A 22,321-nucleotide genomic window follows, 5' to 3' on the forward strand; every position below is an offset into this window, starting at 1 on the left:
CCCTTTTGGGTCAGGGCCCCAGATTTGACAAACACTGGTCTCCCCCATGAAATCTGTGTGGTATAGGGTAAAAACACACACAAGACCAGATTTCACGGGAGACCACCAGGTTTCACGGTCCACGACGTGTTTTTCATGGCCGTGAATTTGGCAGGGCCCTACAGATGAGCATATCCGTCCATCCATACTGTTGTGAAGGTAGAGAGAGCTTCAGAAACCATGAGTAGCCTGCAGGCATGAAGCAAATGGATGCCCAAGTGCCTTTAGTAGCGCTGGGCAGAGTCCAGAGTTCAATCATCTTCTGAGACCCAGCTTTTTTAGGACTGGGTGAGAGCAGGTTAGATGAACCAGCTCCTCAGTCCAGCTTCGGTCACCAGTGAAGAGAGGAGTCCTTGGTTTCAGTCTAGGCCTTAGTAAACCTGCATCCATTTATCCCACAGAATCTCAGACTGCCTCTGTCTGCACTGGGGAAGCCTAGAGCTGGGGCATCCTCTGGCAGTTCTGATTTGAGGTTTGTGTAGGCAAAACACACACCTAGCTCTAATCACTGTTCTCTCCCCTCTTTTCAAGCGATCCAAATTCATACCTACACAAACAGCTGTCAGCTGTACCCTTATTCTTTACTCAACTTGGTCTTTGACCAGGAAAAGATCTATGGCATAACCACCACCACTCAGTGTTCTGTCACAACTGAAGTTCAACAGTTAAGCTTTTCCTAACCCAAAGATTTTAAACAGTTTCCACTCTTAACTTATGCTCAAATAAATTTGTAATAGCAGTGTTCGTGAGCTACAGCTCACTTCATCGGATGCATTCAGTGGATTTCCACTGAATGCATCCGATGAAGTGAGCTGTAGCTCACGAAAGCTTATGCGCAAATAAATTGGTTAGTCTCTAAGGTGCCACAAGTCCTCCTTTTCTTTTTGCGAATACAGACTAACACGGCTGCTACTCTGAAACCTGCTATTACAGTGACTGCTACGTCAGGGATTTCTTGGCAGTCAGAGTATGTCTACACTGCAGCTGCAAGCCAGCCTCGAGCTAGTTCTACACAAGCTAGCATGCTAAAAATATCAGTGTGGACGTCACAGCTCTGGCGGAGACTTGGTTTAGCCACCTGAGCTCAGACCCAGAGGTCAGGTGGGCTTGAGAGTCTGAGTTGCTGCATACACACTACTATTTTTAGCATGCTAGCTAACACGAGTCTGTCTACCTGGGCTTGGAAGCTTACTTCCAGATGCAGTATAGACATAACCCAGCTGACCACTAAGGGTAAGGGCCCAAGTCACTCCACAAGAAAATGAACACACAACGCAGCTCTTCTGCTGTTTTACTTCCAGAAAGCCAAAACGCAAGATGTTAACATTCCAGCTACTGAAAACCAACCACAAGATCACATCTGCCTCACCTGGAGAGAAGTTTAAACCCAATTACTTTTCTGTTCCTCACAACAAACAGGATACAAATCTAGGGAATCTTTCATACTTAATTGCTACTTGGTTAGATATAGTCTTATTTAAGAGAGAGCAATAAAATATATTGTCTTCAGCTCTAGTACAATCACTCACTTTCTTTGCTAAATACAAGTGTCAGGAGTGGAAGAACTCATACCACCATGGACAAGGTCAACTTATAACTCTATCCGAACGTGCCCACATCTGGACTGGGATAGTACACCTTTCTGTTTCCACACAGAGCCACTGGGTCTTAATTTCGGTGCAAAGGGGGAAAAATAGCTAATTTCAGCTTGATGCACAAGGATTTAGCTGCCAGTTGCTAGCTGTGTGGGAATTGAGCTGTACAATAGCCTATGTCCAGGACTCAGTCCAAGCGTTGAACTCTCACTGCTGCCAGCATAGCTAAGTACCTAATCCACTCGATGTTCTCTGGCAAACTATAGCTATTTTGAGAAATGTCAGTCTTGGGGGTATAAACTCCTAGCAACATTCCCTTTAAACGGGACTGAATGCATTATGTAATTGAAAGGAGTTTTATTAGTGAAACAGCACAAATCCCACTGCCATTAAGAATAAAAATTCATGAGCTACTGAACAGCAATGATTATTCAGAAGGCTATCATGTTTGCTGTGAAACCATAGCCATGAATTAGGCTTTTTTAAAAAATGTAATATATAAATAACCTACATTTTAAAATAATTTTACCCAGCAGCTAGCTCAGCATTCAAACCGTTTTACCATTGGATGGACTACCTTTCAGATCACTTTTTTCCCTTTCCTAAATCACAAGACCAAATATACGGTTAAAGGGTTAAATAAAAACAACCCCCTTAAGTTTTGTTTTTCAATACATAGAGCACAGGAAGATAGAACAGCTGTACATGAATGCTAGCATCCTGACAACACCAGATCACTTAAATTTTGCTCTCAGATTCCTATAGTTGATTTGCTCCCTGGGAGGTATGGAAGATTGGTGTTAGATGCCTGCTATTCCCCCTTCTTTTTTTTAAATTTTGGGGGATGAAAGGAAAATCCAAGGCTATGTTATGTGTGTGCATAATATTATAAAACACTCACATGCAGAGTGGGTGCCACTAAAGTTTTTTTGACATGTGTGCTATTTCCTGTAATAAACTTGCTGTGGTGGTTCCTATTCTTAACGACCATGGGTGGTTAGCAACCACTTCTTCATGGCACCTACTGTACACTTCCCACAACCTCCTCCAGCCTTCTACTTATGTTCACTTCTGAAAGTGTAAGTAATACTAAAACCACACCCAAAAACCCCAGAAAATGCAGACAGTTTCCTGACAATTTCCATTCCGCTTTGCCTTCCATGGTGTAATGATGGAGATGCTGATGTGCTGGACACTGGTCATGCTGGAACCTCCACCACACTTCCATAATACCCCTTATTAGAAAATGGACATTGTGTCAGTTTAAAAAAAATCATAATTTTCAATTAATGGTAACCATTTAATCCTGTTGTCAATCTACATTTCCTTTAGCTGCTTGGATTAGGAAGAGGAGGTTATGGAAAAATATAGGACATGTCCTGAGTATAAAGATGAAGCATATATTGCCATCAGGGAAAGTATAAAAAACACACAGCCTTTTTCCTGAGCAGAGCCCACTTTACATGAAGAAGCAGAAGACAAGTATTCATCACACTGTTCCTATGGAAACTGACACTAAGCAACTTCCCTGTTCTACCTTTCGGCTGTCTGCATGTGTGCCCACAGTACTGTCTGGAGCATCCATCCCTTAAAATGTTCTCTCATCAGGAGAGAGTGAAACTGTGCAGGAGGACAGCCACATTAGAGTCAGGGACTGGGACAGAACTAGGAGTGAAAATTAATGAGTCCTGCAGCTTGTTGAAGAGAACAAACAGGAGAGTAAGAAGCTGGCATAATGAAGAAGGGAATGAGATTTATCCCCACCTGAGCCTTGTCTATACTAGTAAAAAGTATAGCTTCTCTCTTTTCTTACAAGATAGCTTTCTCATTGTAAAAAACCCACACCATTATGCTTAGAGTAGACGTGGCCTTTGACTGAACCTGTAAAGCCTGGAAAACAGAAGTGAAACAGAGTCGTAAGTTCTCTTCTTATTGCACACCCAGATTTGACGTTAGGCAGCTGGTTAGCACCCCTGCAGAAGGTGTACCTGGACTTTTTTATTGGAAAATAAACATTCCACTAACTGATGGAGAATAGTAAAAAGCTCACAGAGTCTTGTTTAAAGACTATAGATAAACTTATTACTTTTACTCTCATAGCAAGTGGACATGCTAACGATTTCCTGCAGCTAAACCAATGCCAATGCAAAGCTAACCTGTTTGGTTTTTAAATCAAGGGACACTGATCCTGCGATGAGGTTTCTTGCCCAGCAATGTAGTTTCTCATACATCAGATGAGTGATTTAATCTGATGGCTGTTGGTAGAATGAGTTCTTCATTTTACCCAGTCATTAATATAGTACACTCTGATTGGCTTTAGGAACAGACCTCTTGTACACTTCAGCCAATCAAGAGGCAGAGCTAACCACAAAAGTACATAATAACTAGTCTGGTCCGGATTTAGTTATTAAGATTAAAACAAAACAAAAAAACCCACCCCACACCACCCAACCATGCCTAAAGATCAGCCATCCAGTAACCTGTTTGGTGTAATTACAATGATAAAAGAAATCCTACATCAGATTGAGCTAAATTTCCCTAATTCAAGCATGTGTCAGGACAAGTGTGGCAAACGCCACTTGGCCACTCACACTTTCTGTGAGGTTAACAATATTGTTGGTTTTCAAATGGGGCGTGAAATCCTGGGGCAGGACAATCAAATCCTGAACTTTAGTATTATGGACTGAATAGGCAGGAGAAAGAGGGGGGTATGTGGCTTATTTGTCATGTATTTTTGCTGCTTGTATTGTATGATGTGCATCACCAGAGCATATGCCCCGGGTGGTGTAAGAGTTGGTGCTTTCCTAGTGCCTTCCACATGGGGATCTCAAAACTCTTAACACACACACACACACACACACACACAACCTTTTTTAAATTGACTAATGGGGGAGGGGAGATTCCGACGGCGTACACTTCGAATAGAAGGTCCTGAAAATTAAAATTCAAGACCACATCTGGCCAAATAGTGAATCTGGTGACTCCTTTGGAGCTACAAATTTGTTGCTATCTATATTAATTCTTGTTTGCGTGTGAGTGGGGGGCAGGCAGGTGGATGGTTCAAAGACTAGTGTACTGTTCCTTTAAACAGGGGCTGGAGGAGGTTCTGGGCAGCAACTTCAGAAAGAATGAAGAGTTTTATGGACAATACTACTTCCCTTATCTAATAAAGTTCTTCGTTCAGTGTTGGTAGAAAGTGAGTTTTTGCAATAGTTTACCAATGTCCATGACAATTCCCTTAATAAGGAGGCAGAGGGGGCTGTTCTGGTCCCGTTTGGATAGGTCTTTTCTGCAATTAATCTGAATTACAGTAGTAATACCCATTGGCCCCAACTGAGATCAGTGCCCCACTGTCCTGAACAGCTTACAATCTAAAGAGACAAGACTGACGGAGGGTGGGAGAGGGAGAAAACCCATGAATAAGTGACTAAGAATATCCATCGGTTAAAACCAGAATAAGACCAATATTGTGTGCTTGAGGCCTTTGGTATTAAAAACCTGCTCAAAAAGGAGGAGTTACTTCCACGCTTGTTCAGTCCTGTCAGATAGGGAGGACAGTCCAAGACTGTCGACTCCCAAGAACCTCATTCCGCAGAGGTTTTAAAAGGTATTCGCGCCTGCCTGGTGTTAACCAGAGGGGCGCGAAATCAGGCACACTGGGCAGGTACAACACTCCTTTGCTGACAGAAGGGTTGAGCAATTGGGTTTTACTCAGACAAGTGTTTGCAAAAAAAAAAAAAAAAAAAAAAAAAACCCAAACAAAAGACAAACAAAAAACCCCAACAACTCTTGTGCACTCCCAGTTTTTTGTTATATATAACAAACAGGCTAATTTCATCTTGGCACAACAGGAGCTGCCCCAAGACCCTTGCTAGAGCCCTGGCATGGAGGTAATTGTGAGAGCCAGGCAAAGACCTGACCACACCCATCACAACTACTTTGTGTGAATGGAACATTACATTAGCCCATAAGCATTACCATAGCCTAACTTCTCTCTCTGAATACCACCTCAGGCAAGGACTGTGTAGCCCAGAATGGGGAAAAACATTTCCAATTTTCTAAGATTCCCGGATCCTGCTTATCTTCAACCTTTCCCAAAACTACTGAATCCCTAAGACATGCCTTCTCCGAGGCTGCCTCCAGATGATAAAATTACCCTCTTCCAATCAGGGAACAGAAAAAGTACAAGGTAGCCTATATGACCAATCATAAATAGCAGCGTGAAGATTGAATAGTCACACAATGAACAGGAGCAATTCATAGAGTAAAATAACTCACAAAACAGCTGCCAAATAAAATATGACAGTGACCATCTGCTCATGGATATTCCCTGGGCAGGAAGAGGGGCTAAATTCACTGGGCTAGCTATTTGCTGATCATTGGGAGAGAAAGCATGTGCACCAAGAAGCAGCTAGCACTAGCTGCTGGGAGTGCTCTCGGCCAAGAGCTGAGCATCAGCATGTTCCACCCGCTACTTTGGATAGGTACCCAGGGGGAGGTGGTGTGTATGCCATGTTAGCCAGCTTCAGCATGCGCCAGGGAAATACTTTTTATCTCAGTCTAAACACACAGTTCCAGCTAATCAGGTTTCCAACAATGGTTTGGCTGGATTCTGAGGATGCCATAGAACGTGACATGTTCTGACCACCTTCCAGGCCAGGTTTTGCTCTGTCAGAAGCCCAGTACTGACAGGACTTAGGTTTGGAATATTTGACAGAAACTGTTTGTGGAAAATGCATTTAAACTCAGGCCAGGTCTACACTCCAGACTTTAGTTGATGCAAGTTACATGGGCAAAGAGCTGCTGAAGTGTATATATCATTTGTGCACAGGCATAGTTGGCTGTTTGGATTGGCACCATGCCTACTCAGCAGGAGTGCTTTAGTCAGTGTAAAGTGTGGTGCATCAGAGATAAGTATCCCAGCATGCTACGTGCTGCCATCTAGCGTGAGGCCTTTTCACAATGTGTTCTGGGGTAGAAATCACTGTCCCAGGAATCTCTGGGAGCTAGGGGTCAAGTTCCCAGCACGCAACTTTTGCCATCCCATAATGTCATCCATGTCCCATAATCTTTTTGCCTTTTTTTCCAAAATCCGTACAAAAGTACAGTACTTTTGGCACTAGCCCACCTTGCTACCGAGTACATAAACAGAAAAGGCTAACTTTCTACGAGTATGCAAGTGTTGGAGGATCACACGACACCAATATCCAAGGCGGCTGGTCAGGGAAGATGCATGACACTTGAACCTATAAGAACACAGGACTGTTCATAAAGCTGCAGACAGCGGCATTCTTTCCCAGCTGAAATGCCCATAGTTACTCTGGGGACCCAGACTCCCTCTTGCTCACAAAGTCGTATACCAGCCACCTTGACAGCGCCAAGGAGAGATTCAGTTATTGGCTCAGCCGGTGCCAAATGACTGTTGAATGTGCTGTTGGTAGACTGTTGGGATGCTTGGCAGGGAGAAAAATACCAATGGTTAGAGCTGCCTGTAGTGACGGACACTATCCAAGAGGAAAAGCCACAGCCAAGGTGGAGGTGCAGCAGCTCTCTGACTTTGAACAGCTAGACACAAGGCCCATTACAAGAGCTCAGCTTGGAGTTATGGAGTTGAGGGAGGTTTTGAAAAACCCCTTCAATAGTCAGCCACAGTAATGTTCTGTGCTGGACTGTTCTCCGGGCCTGGAGAACTGGTGCTTCTAGGAACCATGTAGTGCTTGCCGTACATTTATAAATGTGTATTTCCCTCAAGCTAGGAATTATGCGGTGCTTGCTGTACACTTACCAATGCTGTGGGCTTTGAGTACCGCTGTGCATTCTGCAACATTTCTTGTGAACTCAAAGATAACAGTCTTCAAAAATAGAAATTTATTGACTTGCAAAACCAGTGCAGAAAAACAATGTGCAAAAAACAGCAGGCAATGAAATACAAGCTTTAAACTTAACAGAATGGAACTCTGACATTGGAAAGGCAGCAAACATTTCTGCCCATTTCAGTGCACAAATGTAGACTGTTGTGGCTACACATACACTGACCTGTAAGAGCCAAGGTTGGTGTACGTGCAGCTGTGGTTTTCCTTGCTGTCACCCAACGTGGAGTAGAAAGGCTAAGGATGGAGCCTGTGATGCCATGGGGGTGAGGGGGGGGATGGATGTAAGGAGCTGCTACCATGGAGTTCTCCAACGATGGCAAAGGGAGAGAGTCTGGAATCCTTGGATCTGTAGGTCAACCAGGGTCTGCAGCAGTTGGGTTTGCTGCCTGAGAAAACCCATTATGTGCTGGATCATCTCCCTCTCCTTTTCCTGATAGGATTCCTGGGCCTGTCTCCTGTCCGTTCTTTCCTTCTCCATGCCATCTGCCATGTTGGCCCTCCAGGCCATCTGTTTGCAGTCCAGTGCAGCATTAGCTTGCAGGATCTCCCTGAATATGTCCTCCCTATTCCTCGTTCTCCTCCTAGTCAGGGCCAGGAGTTCTGTGAGCAGGGGAGGAGTGCCCCTCAAGGCTGCAAAAGTAGCAGCTGCTGATAAAAAACACAGATGTCATTGGATTTACAGTCCCAATGGAAAGGGAAAGAGTTTCAAAACTCCCTTCTCTTGTTCCCATAAACACTTAATATGAAATGCTTATAGATACTTCAGCTTTGGAGCCCAGCCACAAGGAGAGCAGCCCACCAAGGGCGAGGAAGGAATTTCAGTTGCATGAAACAATAAATGTTGGTCTCTATTCCATGGTTACATGTGCAGGGCAACGGCACTGAATAGTGGCACTATTTTCCAAGGCAGCGGGAGTTTTAGCGGACATCTTGCCCCTGAGGGAAATGAAGGCATAGAACACTCAGCTGCCAATGGCTGCCCGGGTCCACATGCCTCTTGCCTGTTCACTGCAATGGTGTGGGAACGCATCCTACCGTGGAGGAAGAAATCTTCAGGAGAGGGTTGCAGAGTATCTCCCGGATACAAGAGACTTCCCTATGTACATAAACAAGCTCCATGTGGCTCCCCCACCAGCTCCCACCTCTAATCCAACAGGGGAACGAAGAGCAGGTGCCAGCTCTAACTCGTCTGGTAAGAGCAGAACAATGAAAAGCAGATACCTTTGTCTCAACCAGGGGATGGGCCAGGTGCCATCTTGAAATTTCAAAGTTGTAAAGAAAAATGCATGCTTACCGGAGGTCCCTTCCCCTCCACTGGGCTCGTCCATGCTCGCCTGCTGGGACTTGCTAGATGGGGTGAAGTCTCAAACAGGTCCTGGCTCATGACATCTTTGGAGTCTCGTCTCTCGGCTCTTCCTCGTCGCTGTTCACAGAAGAAATCTCTGGCTTCTCAGAGGCATCCATGGTGGTCTATGGGGTCTCCGCCAACAACGGCATGCCGCTCATTGTAAAAGCGGCAAGTGTGTGGCTCAGCACCAGGTTGATTGTTGGCCTCCCTGGCCTCGTGATATGTCTGGCCAAATTCCTTCGCTTTCATGTGGTGCTGCAGCTGGTCCCTATTATGCCCCTTTGCTGCAACCCCTGTGCAATCTTTTCATAGGTGTCAACCTAACCTTTAGGGCTGTCTACTCTTAACTGAAGATATTCCAGGAGAGTCCCCCCTCCCCCAACATTACGTAATGTCGTTTTCTTAAAATATCTTATTAAAATCTCCTGGATTGCTTTCAGTAGTCTGTGGGAGATTGATGCCAATTCCAGGAGACTACAGGCCAATCCTGGAGGGTTGGCAACCCTGCTAACTTTGCAGCATAGACCAGGCCCTCGTTCTGCTAGTGTCCTATCCCCAATGAAGACAAGTGTTTAAGAAGTGTAGCCAATAACACTGTTAAAACACAAGACACCAGAAAATACCACTCCAGTAGATCCTCCACATCTTCATAATCTTTGGCCCTGAGCAGCATAGTACTTGAAGAGAAGTTATTGCTGCTAAGAGACACAGGCACTTCTGAAAACTTTACCCATAAGTCACATGGACTGGGGGGGGGGTGGGGGGACAACTTTGCAATTTCGGATAAATATTTTGAACAAACTCAAGCAATCACCAACAAACTGATGTTGAATAAATACAAGGAATCAAATTAGTCCTTTATAGAGATGAGTTATAAAGACTGACAAGTCTGAAATGACCTGAAATAATAATTTTCCATGTACATGAATATTTCTAACACAACCATCCAAGGGACCGGAGAGAGAGTTTGTTGCCTCTTAAAGGTGGACCTTTAACTAAAAAGGTTGAACAAGATTATAGTGGAAACCCTGATGATACTTTGAAGTGGTTTTGCTGTGTTTGGGCACACCATCTAAAAACCACACTCTTGGGATTTTCCAGCAAGCTAGTATTTTCCTTGCTCCACCAACTTTCCTCCCCCCGCCATTATTAAATGAAGGAGAGTTGCTTGATAAATTAAAGTAGTATACTGAACAGAGAAACCGTGGAGAGGTTAAGTAACTTGGCCGAGGTCCCAAAGCATGCCCAGTAGAAGAGCATGGTCTACAACCCAACTCGCTGTCCTTTTGTAACAAATCCAACATAGCAGACAGGCAGTTAGGTAAATTACGTATCTGCATAGTTTGGACTAGAGCACTGATCTTTCAGCTCCCCCAAAACACACACACACACACACAATGACCTCTATCACTTGGGCTAAAGCTGCTCCCCCATAGCTTATAATAATTAATAATAAAGCCCCTCTTCTTCTGAGGGCCAGACACTAGAGAATTATATTACAGACATACATAGGCAGTACATTATACACAGATCTATAGGGTGAGCCATGCAAAATGTAACATTTAAGGCGCCTATCACAGAGTTATCTAAATGCAAATGTAACACTTTATGGAGAAAAGAAAAGGAGTACTTGTGGCACCTTAGAGACTAACCAATTTATTTGAGCATAAGATTTCGTGAGCTACAGCTCACTCCACAGTATGCATCCGATGAAGTGAGCTGTAGCTCACGAAATCTTATGCTCAAATAAATTGGTTAGTCTCTAAGGTGCCACAAGTCCTCCTTTTCTTTTTGCGAATACAGACTAACACGGCTGTTACTCTGAAACCTGACTTTATAGAGACCAGACAAAAGCTCCCTGCCCTCAGTTGCTTACAATGTGTGTGTTCCAGTGAAGCAGAGAATCCTGCAAGGGGATGATAATCATGGTGATCACTGAGAGCATGATTTAGGTTTGAGACTGGAGGAAGGCCAGCTGGACTAACTTGTTAAGTGCTGTAGTTAGAATGGAATGGAGAAGCTCTGTTCCACTCCCGTCCCCTCCTCCCCCGGCACTACCTCCCCCCCAAAAAAGGGAGGGGGGAAAGAAGAGTCCAAAAGGAAAACAGAACTAACTACCCATGTCAGGAGTAGTTTACCAAATATACCAAGAACACCATCATGAGCTCTCTCTCACAAAATAAATTCTACAAGAGCACCTCTCCCCTCCACCCCCCGAAACACACACATTCACTTCCAGTCTTAGAAGCTCATATCAAATTCCAGGCCAAAATAAAAGTTATAAGCCTCCTGGTTCTTAGAGTCAGTCTTAGACAGGACTGTCCTGACACAGCATACACAGATCTTTTGTAATTGTAGGGACTGTTCATATGTTAGGGGTATTACACGTAAACAAATTAATGGTATAAAATACACAGGTCCTGTCCACACTACAACTTTTAAACCAAGTTTATCAGTTACCTGCATAAACAGCTCCAAACATACTTTGTGTTCACACATCACAAGGTTAATTCTTGTTTGGCAACTGGTAGCTTACAGTATTCCACCCCTGCCAGAAGAGAAAACGGTCTTTCTATAACCAGTTCAATGTATTTTTTTGCATGGTGAATAGAACAGCTCCCCCCACATACTCTACTGTGCACGTGTAACCAGTTTTTCTATTTCTACTCCCTCTCAACTAATAGCAATAGGGTATCATAGTGTGTAATGCCCCATTCACTGCTAATGCTGCTCTAGCTGTAGGTCTTCCAAGTACACCCCTGAGACAGTATGGGATTGTGTTCCAGAATGCCATTAGAGAGTTAGCCATTGTGATAGATGTCTACCCCAGGGGTGGGCAAACTACGGCCCAGGGGCCGCATCCAGTGCTTCAGACATTTTAATCCAGCCCTCGAGCTCCTGCCGGAGAGTGGGGTCCACAGCTTGCCCATTCCATGCGTGCCGTGGGTCCATGCGGCTTCCGGAAGCAGCAGCATGTCTCCCCTCTGGCTCCTACACACAAGGGCAGATAGCATCACCCCTGCAGCTCCCATTGGCCGGCAACCACAGCCAATGGGAGCTGCAGGGGGAATGCCTGCAGACTGGGCAGTGCACAGAGCCGCCTGGCCATGCCTCTGCATAGGAGCCAGAGGGGGGAACATGCTGCTCCTGCTTCTGGGAGCAGCCCTGATCCCCCTTCCATCCTCCAAACCCCTTGGTCCCAGCCTCCTGCACCCCAGAGCCTGCACCCCAAGCTGGAGCCCTCATCCCCCACTGCAACCCCCTGTCCCAGTCTGGAGCCCCCTCCTGGACCCCAACCTCCAATTTCATGAGCATTCATGGCCCGCCATATAATTTCCATAGCCAGATGTGGCCCTCAAGCCAAAAAGTTTGCCCACCCCTGGTCTACAACGAGGAAACGAACAGAGAGTTGTGCTATGAAAAGAGCTGCTACCTGAACATAAAATTAACCGATGCTTGTTACAACACAGTTGAGACAAGAACTCGTTAAAAAGCCATGATTGTACTTGTAGCATATAGAAGGCCTTATACACATGTGACATTTTTGCACTTTAAAACCTCTGGACAGATTTTCTTCAAATTTGGCTTATTCCTCAGATTTAAGTGAGGTCACAAGTCAAAGGGATCTTTGAGCTTTCTATGTTCATCCATTATTAGCGTAAAAGATTTCTGATCCAAAAAGGATGGAAAATGCCTAGCACATTAGGGATGCTAGGCATTATTGACTAAATTAAATAAACACCTGACAAATTCTCTCCCCTCCCTCCACTAAACAGATGCAGATGTAAATAAAAAAAAAAATAGAAAGCTTCATTATGTGCAACTGAAAGGGGAAATGGAGGAAAAACACAAACACTGAAATTCAGCCTTCACTACAGCGTGCACAACCTATGTCCACTACTATGTGAAGGCTTGTCACGCGCAATTGCATTAACACATTCATAAAGAATGTTTTTACACGGGCTCTGCACACTTTTAAGGAAAGTACAAGTCAGGCCAAGTTTGGAATCCTCCAACCTATGCAGCCTGAATTACAGCAGCCCAAATTCAATTCCTTTGTGGAACTCAGATTCAAAAAAAGAGGGGGGAAAAAAACCTACCCAAACTTGGATTATCTAAGGATTTTATCATGAAGCCAGAAAGCAGTAATATTTATTGACATGCCAAGAGTCCTGCAGCGCAAGAATTTAGGAAAACCCAGAATACAGATACATCTAAATATCTTAAACCACCATTTTGTTTTATATAATGTAATCTTACAAGTGGGGATGATCACACTGCCCATTAAGGTTGCTTGATCCATTTCATCATAAGATGGTGTTTTCAGTTGCTCATAATTTTACCAGTTTGTAACTGATTGGACTGAAGTTTTCCATGCTGTCTGCCTCAGGCTGATATTTTTATTATTATTATTATTATTATTATTTTTTTTTTTTTTTTTACAGAAAATTTTGAAAGGAAAATAGTTCAGCCATTGCCAAGGGAGGGTGGGGGGAAAATATATATTGTTTGGCCCATATTAAATTCTGGCAAACTTCTCTTTGAAAAACTCCAAGCCCGCTATGTGTTGAAGGTAGAACTTGACTTTTAGCGTGAGGGTGGCCTTGGTGAAAATCTGACCAAACCTGGCCAAGTTATGGAAACTTTTTTTTTTTTTTTTTGGGGGGGGGGGGGGGGCAAAAAAAACAAAACCCAAGTTCTCTCATGCTCAGACTTCAGATTTTAGCAGCTTAATTACTACGATTATTAAAAAGAAAAGGAGGACTTGTGGCACCTTAGAGACTAACCAATTTATCTGAGCATGAGCTTTCGTGAGCTACAGCTCACTTCATCGGCTGCATACTGTGGAAATTGCAGAAGACATTATATACACAGATACCATATAATGTCTTCTGCAATTTCCACAGTATGCAGCCGATGAAGTGAGCTGTAGCTCACGAAAGCTCATGCTCAGATAAATTGGTTAGTCTCTAAGGTGCCACAAGTCCTCCTTTTCTTTTTGCGAATACAGACTAACACGGCTGTTACTCTGAAACCTACGATTATTAATACCTTTTCCAGAATGGCTATTCTGGTAAATTGTCAAGTATAGACAAACCCTCAGACTCTGTCCAATATCTGTGAAACCCACTGGCAAAGTGTCCAATACTCCTCTAGTGCCAGTCCGCACAAGGTAACAGCCTACTACAGTTATCAGTTACTCTGTTTGCTCAAGTGGCAGAGGCCTGTTTGGTGCATCTGAAGGGTCCAACCCTGCTGATGACCTACTTAGGTGTCAATATGATGGAATCAGCTTCTTCAGTTCTCTCTCTCTCTTTTTTTTTTTAAAGTAGGCTATTAAAACACCTACAACCATGTTAAAAGGACATTAATGTCACAAAGTCAAGCCCTCAGAAGTTAGGAAATGCCAGAATTAAAGTGGCCTGTGCAGCCTTAATTTGGTCCCCTTGAACGTATGCATAAGTACATATTTTCCACAGGCCTCCTGCCTCATTCAGTGCCCAGGATGGATGGCGCTCACTTAATGAGCGGCTATTCACGATTTTGCTTTCTCGTTGCGCAGTGTGTGGCCCTGAGCCTTACTCACTGTATTCTATCCAAACCCGGCTCTGAGGCAGAGTTATCAATTTCCACAGTGGTTTTTCTATGGTGCTCGTCACTACAGACGGAGTACTTCAGAAACATTCATGAATTTATTTTCACAACACCCTGTGAGCTGAGGGAACATCATCCCCATTTTGCAGCTGGGAAACTGAGTCAGATTAAGGTCAAAATTAACACTGAGTTTGGGTGTACAATTTGAGATGCCTAGGCCCTCGGAGCACTTATCATATCACACTTCATTTGTTCAAAGCAGAGCTCAGCTGCTTCAGTTGCAGCTGTGGGTGCCCGGCACTTCTGCAAATCAGAACCAGGGTCTCAAGCAGGGCACCCAGAAAATGAGGAACAGACAATTAGTGAGCACCTGTGCAATGTTTGGTTTAAGTGACTTAACTAGCATCACACAGGAACTCTGGCAGAGGCATCAATAGTCACATTCCCCAGAAGTCAGCTATCTTAACTGTGACACTGTCCCTTCTATGCCAGCAATCCCCCGCCTCACTCATGACATTCCTTCCAACTGCTGCAATAAGCAAAACATGGGTCCTACAGAAATACATAATTCTGAATCATCCCCAGAGCAGGTCCATCTGCAATGTATGAGACAAGCATCCTGTGGGGGGGAAAAAAAAAATACTATGATCATGTAATTAAATCCTCTATCAATGCATATGCACAAAAGGCTGAATTAAGGTTACACAGGCAACCTTAATAGTGGCATTTCATAACTTGACTTTGCAACCTTACTAATGTTCTTTTAATGTAGTGTTGTGTGATTGCTTTTGAAATAACATTTACAGACCATCTGTGAAAACACAAACTTGATTTTTCTCAGTTGAATTTGCCAGGTTTGGGGGCTGCTCAAGGCTATAAAAAATTGGAGCCTGAAGCAACTTTTGTGGGTTCATTTCCCCAGAGACCAGCATAGCTAAGAGGAATAGTCAACCTAATGGAGAGAGGAAAATTATAGTATGTGTAAATCAAATAGGGTCACAGAAGTAAACTGAAACCAGTTCTAATCTCTGTATCCCACAAATCCCTCTCCCATGTGCTCTCTGGCACCACTTCAGAGTAACCTGGGGAAGAAGCATGTTCACCTGTTTCAGTGTACACGATTTCCTCAGTGGCTACAGAAACAGGCACAAAGAGGATCCCACCTGGAACAGCCATTGTACTTCCTGACCGGAATCTTGCACATGGTAAACTTTATTTTGAAGGGGAGGAAAAGAACAGCCAGCCTGTGCTTGTGCCCTCTCTGTCTTCTTTGAGCAACTAATATCAGGAGATTTATATTCAGGGCAAGAGCCCATGCTGGCAGGAGAGGAAACTGCTTCTGAGAAGGAGGGGGAGGTGGGTAGAGGGAATAGCCTCCAGTTTCTTGGCTTGTGATCAGCAAGCTGGGACGCATTCTGTGGAACTAGGCCAAAGTATTAGTAGTTATATTCAAAAGAATACTTGAATCCCAGCTCAAGGGAGCCTAGTTTGTGGCTCTCATTTATGCTGTACATCAATTGAATATCAAACCACATTTTCTGCCTTCTGAATAATAAAGCTTAACAGTTTGGGACTCCCATATGGTCTATTGTTAAGATATTTCCAAACACTGGTGGCTGTTTTATTTCTGAAGGAAAGACGACTTCTCCCTCCTCCGAGCTTTACTTGGTAAAAATAGGCATGTGGCAAAATAAAAATAAAGTGCATCAAAAGTTCTGAGAGAAGCTTAAAAATGAAGGGGTTGAAAAGATGGGAAATACATTTTGAAATGTAAGGGGGGGGGAGGGGAGAGCCACTGTCTCATGCAAATGCGTGTTTCAGGCAGAAGCAGCTGGTGCCACCAGGCTCTGCAGTACAGAACAGGGGGTGCAGAAGCTTTCAAAGCCCACGAGCTGCCCTAACAAAGGAGGACCACACAGATTCAAGCCATTCACAAAAGGAGCCAGGCTGATTATTTGATGATTACTTACAGGGGGTCTTTGCCAGTAATGTAGGCAATAATACCGGAGAACCTGTTTAATGTGTAACCTGGGTTTGTCTTTTCCACACGTCCCTCTTTACTCAGCTACTCATTCTCAGAGGGCAAGGCTGTTGGATGAAATTATCAATTTTCTACACAAGACACTAAAATTGTTAATAAATCAATCTACAGTGCAATACACACTGCCACTATTTTACCTGAACATTCAGGTGAAGACAGGGAGTATTTTTATTCCCACTTCACAGATAGGACAATGAGGCAGAGAGATGTTAGAAAACTTACTCAAGGTCAGAGTCATGGTCAAAGCCAGGATTAGAATTAGACGTTGCCCACTTCCTGTCCTGTGTTCAGACCAGTTGGCCACAAGGCCCTCTTTGAAAAAGAGTAAGTCAGTTTGTACTGTAACAAAATTTGACAAGTGTGCCCAAGCACCCAGTTCCATTCAGTAAAGGCCAGCGAACTGCTCAGAAACCTCTCAAGTCCTATACTCCTAACAGACAGTGCTGTTAGGACATCCAACTGAACAAACTCCTGCTCTTAGCAAGAAGCCCCACAAACTGGCCCGAAAGAGGGGCTATCCAGGCCTCCTTACGGAGGAAGATGAAGCCCTGCATCTTGACCATCCATGGTGTAACATACTGGACTGCGTTTAAGCAAATGATCCAGGAAGATAAAAGAATTCTCATACCAGGCAGGGGTATGGGGACAAGCAAGATCACCAAAACCTAGCAGCCACTAGACTCCAAGGAACTATGGGGGCAGGAAGGTTAAGGAGAAGCTTTTTTTCCCCTCCTGCTGTTGTCACTGCTTCACCCTTGCCCCACAGCACCTTCTCATTCCTTCCTCCTCCCTTCCTCACACTCCTGCTCTAGAGAAGAACAACCAGTAGCTCACAGCTGTCACCTGCCTCTTCCCTAGAGCTATGCAAAACCCAGAATTTCCATCCCACAGGGAATTCTGACATTTCAACATTTGTCTTCATCCCGAATCAGGGCACAAAGTTGAAATTGTGAAACTTTTTGCAGAACAGAAATTCTGAAAAATGTGTTTCCAAAAAGTTGTAATGTTTCAATTGGACATTTTCCATCAAACCAGTTAGACACTGAAACTAAATAACTTCAGTTTGGGCAGTTTACTGAACTGAGCTGAAATGTTTTATTTCAAGTCAGTGTGCTATTAAACCTCAGTCACAGGAAAATCTGTGTTTCATTATGGGAAGGCATAATCCCCAGGAATTCTGCCCCACAGAAGATAAAGATGGCTTGAACAACTCCTCCCAAAAGGCAATGCGCTGTCAGGGAAATGCAGTGTAATGTTTTGTTGAACTGACCGGAAACATTTTGTTTCCAATCAGTTTTAACATTTTGATTTTTTTTTTTTTTTAAACTCTGGTTGAACCGACCCAAATTTATTTCATTTTCCTAAAGGGGGGGGGGGGGGGCTGAAGATTTTCAACAAAATCAATTTTCCCCACAGAAGACTTTGATTTTGCAGAAACTGCATTTTCCATTGGACAATAATTGACAGAATTTCCAAGTAGCTCCATGTCTCACTATGTATAAATGGCACTTCTGGGAAGCATAACGCAGAATTGAGGGGCACAGAAAGTATCCTACAACCCCACGTACACCCTTACCCACTAGCTACAGCCTGCACCCCTTCCCTTGGCACCTATTCCCAGCCCTCATTAACTTCATCAAAAGTTCCATCAAATTTTATACCGAAGGATAACTTCTCTGCGGAGTTTCCTGGATCCTCCTAGAATAAATTCTCTCTCTGCTGTAGAATTCTGGGATACCTTAAAAATAAACTTTTGATTGAAGCTCATTCTCTAGAACAGAAATTTCTCTAAAATGGTATTTTAGACTTGAGTCAGTTTCACAGCTATGGAAAGGGTCTTTAGAAATTAGGGAAAACACCCCTTCCCTCCCCCCCCCCCACAACCTCAAAAGGATTGAGGTCATCGTAAGACTGGACTGTGGGGTTTGGAAAGAATTTTGAGAGCCTCTACTATAGAGGTTACTCAACACAGGTGCCCGTAGGTAGATCCCATCCTTCTACTGCTTGCGCTGTTGATGCTTCTTTACTCACTGGGTTGAAGCAGTGAGTGTGTATGGAGGTTCTTGAGGTTGCAAGTTCTTTCTCATCCCACACATGTGCCCAGATCATCCATAATGACACAATGGAGGATCCTACTGTTAGAAGGAGTGCAGGGTTACCCTCCCACTGTAAATAGCAAGATGCTGCATAAGGACCAATGTGTATTCCTAATTCTTATATAATCTTGGGAAAGGGGAAATGGGATGTGCATATATTTTGATTTACTTTTTTAAAAAACACTTAGCCCACAGAATTCCAATGTTGGAAACTGTAATAAACCTCTTTATAAACCCCATAACCTTGTGACTGTTTTATAGTTGTAAGGAATCATAACCAGAGAAAGTTTTAGTCTAGCAGTGATCTGCCCTCAAACATATTAATCTGTCACATCTAATATAAAAGCAACAAGGAGACTAATGATTTCACAGAGTAACTTATACAGACTGAGTATGGATTTAATGGGATCTTAAACTTAAAATTACCCCTGAAGCCAGAGTAAATTTCTCAGCCCAGCACCTACTAGCCCAAGGACTAAGCCTACTAGCCAGAGTGGAAAAAACCACTTTGTTTTTATTCATGATTTTAAGCCTTCAATGTATGTTTTACAGTTGTATTTTACTGCTGTTGGACATTCTCCACATGGCTGTGACACACATGACCGGCTTCCTTTTTATTTCCTCCTTTAGCTGGGAGATTTGATTTTTCTGTTTCTGACTACAGTAAGATATGCAGTGGGGGACGGGGACGGGGCCTTTGCCACCATGCACTCCCCACAGCTATGCTGCCTGACATGTAAAGGAATACAATAACAATGCATTGTATACAACATTTTTAATAAAAAGAAAAAGGAGTACTTGTGATCCCTTAGAGACTAACCAGTTTATTTGAGCATAAGCTTTCGTGAGCTACAGCTCACTTCATCGGATGAAGTTGCATCCGTTCATCCGATGAAGCGAGCTGTAGCTCACAAAAGCTTATGCTCAAATAAACTGGTTAGTCTCTAAGGTGCCACAAGTACTCCTTTTCTTTTTGCAGATAGAGACTAACATGGCTGCTACTCTGAAACCTAACATTTTTAATATTAATTCTCTACTTAATATTTGAAATGTTAGTTTTTTCTTTTCTAGCTTCATTCCACTTTCTTTCCTAGCACAGATCATAGGGTAGGTCTTCTTGCCTTGTTTTTAGGGTATGTTTCATGTCTCCTTCATTTCCCTACACCCTAGCCTCTCTTTCCCCTCTATTTTCTCTCTCCTGCCTTCTTACTTGAAATCTGTCCTCTACTTCTCTTCTCTAGCTTAATAATTCAATCATCTAGATCTTAAACCTCTCCCTTCTTTCTCCTACCCACTCACATGCTCCTCAGTACCCTTCAGCGAACAGAGTTCTGGCCCACTCCACATTTGGTTCCTTCCTATCCTCCAGAGAAGTAGCAAACAGCTCCTAGGGATGTGCAACTCCCCACTCTTCCTCCAGAAAGGAAGACAGCAGCTCACTCAGTCCTCCTGACCCCGGACCTGCTACTCAGCCCTCTAACCGATCCCAATTAACCGCTCTTGCAGAGGGAACGGGCAAGTAAGTTTTTCCAAACAGAGATTAAGAGAACCCTGAATGCATTTTATAGTCACTTGCATATAGAAGGAGCCAGACCTGAAACCCACTACTGATGCTTACAAAAAGTCTTTTGGTGTTGAACCAGGAAGCCCTGGTTTCAACAGTAGCAAGACCAACAAAACCAAGTGTGTCAGCACGGCTAACTTAGGATACTGAAGAGAGTTTTCTACACTCTCATGTAGTGCTGTAATGTAGACGCCTATGCCAACAGGAGTGTTTTTTTCTGAACAACGTTGGCTAGGTCAGCAGACGCCTCTTAAGTTGACATAAGCCCCAATGTAGATGGAATTATGTCAGCACAGCTACATTGGTCGGGGTGTGGGTTTTTTTCCATATCCATGACCTATGCTGCTAGGCCCACATAACCTTTCACGGTAGAATCCCATCAAGAACTTCAGAACATATGGGGAGGGACAATGGTTCATGTGGTGAATAACTGTATCCAGGAAGCAGTTTCCTACTGCTTCAAACATGAATTCCTTCTGCTATCAGGGAGCCAATCACCTCCCTGCTCAATATTAAATTGTAACATTACTAGTGCCTAGGATGAACTTTTAGTTCCACTCTACAGCAATGGACAGACTACAACATGTTGGAGAGACAGAGAGAAAAAATATCCAGGTGTGAGACGCTTATTGCTCTGGCCACTGCAAAAAAAATGAAGGCTTGAGCTCACATTTTTGCCTGATTGCATAGCTGTCTCTGCTACCCATCTAATCTGCTTAGAAAACTGGTTTTGAAGGATATGGTTCAGACATACCAGTCGGGGGGGGGGGGGGGGGGGGGGAGAAGCAGCGAGAAGTGCTGCAGCTGCAAAAGATATCTCAGAGATTGCAACACAAGCTCTCTCCCCCTCCTCCACATACAGTCAACTGCACTGGGCGGATAAGCTAGAGATTCTACAGTGTAAGCAAGAAGGCAGAACAAGGTGTGAGAGCTTCTCTCCCCCCCCCTTTCCCTGATACCCACACCCTTTGGGGGTGCAGTGGAAAAAGCAAGAGGCTGAAAGTCCAGCCACCAGAAAGAGGGAGGTGGCAGAAATACCTGTCCTGGCTCATTTCAATTGTGAAACCACTTTCACGATGGGCTGGAGGGAAATACATGTCACTAGATGTTATACTGAAACAATATGTGGATAAGGAGTTGCAACGTCTGTTTGGTGGTTCGGTTTTGAACCCTTATTGTGTGACCTGATTTTCTCCTATTATCCAGACCATTTTGCAAACTCCAACACAAATTCAGTTGAGCCATGTGTCCTGGAAATTAAACATATCAAGGGGGAAGGAGGGAAATCCACTGCATTTTTTGGTGACAATATCTGAAACTCACACATAGAAATCTCATTTTATAGGTCACTGCCATCTCTAAACTACGGCTGGATGATAGAGGGAGTATAATTTTAAGCAGCCCTTGAACACCACAAAATAGGCCAAACATTTCAGTCTATAACACGAATGGGTCACCAACAGAAGATGAAGCAGCAAAATTAGCGGACCAGATTCTGGTTGCACTTACAATCACATCAGTTAAGTTACTCCAGATTTACAGTAGCAAAACTGAAATCAGAATCCAGAATCAGAAGCACGTTAGGAAGGCAGCTGCATTTTTTGTTTTAAATGCGTAGGACTTCAATCCAGTTTGCTTTGGTTCAGAAGTTTGCGCTCCCCTTTTCAGGGGGGGCTAATGGTCTTTAGCAGTTGAAAGAAGACTTCTAAACATTAGACATGCGTGCTTTTTGTCTTCTTTGTGATGGCCAAAGAAGGTATAGGATAGATACTGGTATTTGTCACTCTCTCAAAGTTGTGGTTTTTCCCCTGTTTGTCATCTTCCTCTTCCCCCTCCCTCCTTGGAAATATCAGGAATGTGACACTAGTCATTAGGAGGGTCTCTGAGGCTGTATTTTGTGAGCGCGGACTCCTTAATTGGTGCAAGCGTATAGAGTCTTAACAAAAACCTCCTCTCCCCAAAATGATTGTCATTTAAGTTAAACAGGTGTTAATGAAAAGAGTTTGAGTCTGACTAAAAATCCCTTTTCCCGCTTAATTGTTCAAACTATCACTGTCTTAACTCTTGCAAGGTCACCATTTCATTCTCTCTCAAGTCCTCAGAATCTTTCAGGTCACTCTTTCCTACCAAAGACCAGACAAGGTTCCAAGTGCAATTCTAGCCACCCAAC

General features: G+C 43.7%; 1 protein-coding gene across 4 annotated transcripts in view; it reads right to left on the reverse strand.

Annotated features, from left to right (window-relative positions):
- The window catches only part of HIC2 (HIC ZBTB transcriptional repressor 2), a 95,107-nt gene that overhangs the window by 26,728 nt on the left and 46,058 nt on the right, over positions 1-22,321 (reverse strand). The window contains exon 3 of one of the 4 annotated variants that reach the window (XM_074972428.1): positions 11,316-11,403. The exons of the other annotated variants lie outside the window; for them this stretch is intronic. The gene's annotated coding sequence lies outside the window, so the exon portion shown is untranslated. The remainder of the gene's footprint in view (positions 1-11,315; positions 11,404-22,321) is intronic. 4 annotated transcript variants of the gene reach the window in all.

This window comes from Natator depressus, chromosome 15 (assembly GCF_965152275.1).
Source record: "Natator depressus isolate rNatDep1 chromosome 15, rNatDep2.hap1, whole genome shotgun sequence".
NCBI lineage: Eukaryota > Metazoa > Chordata > Testudines > Cheloniidae > Natator > Natator depressus.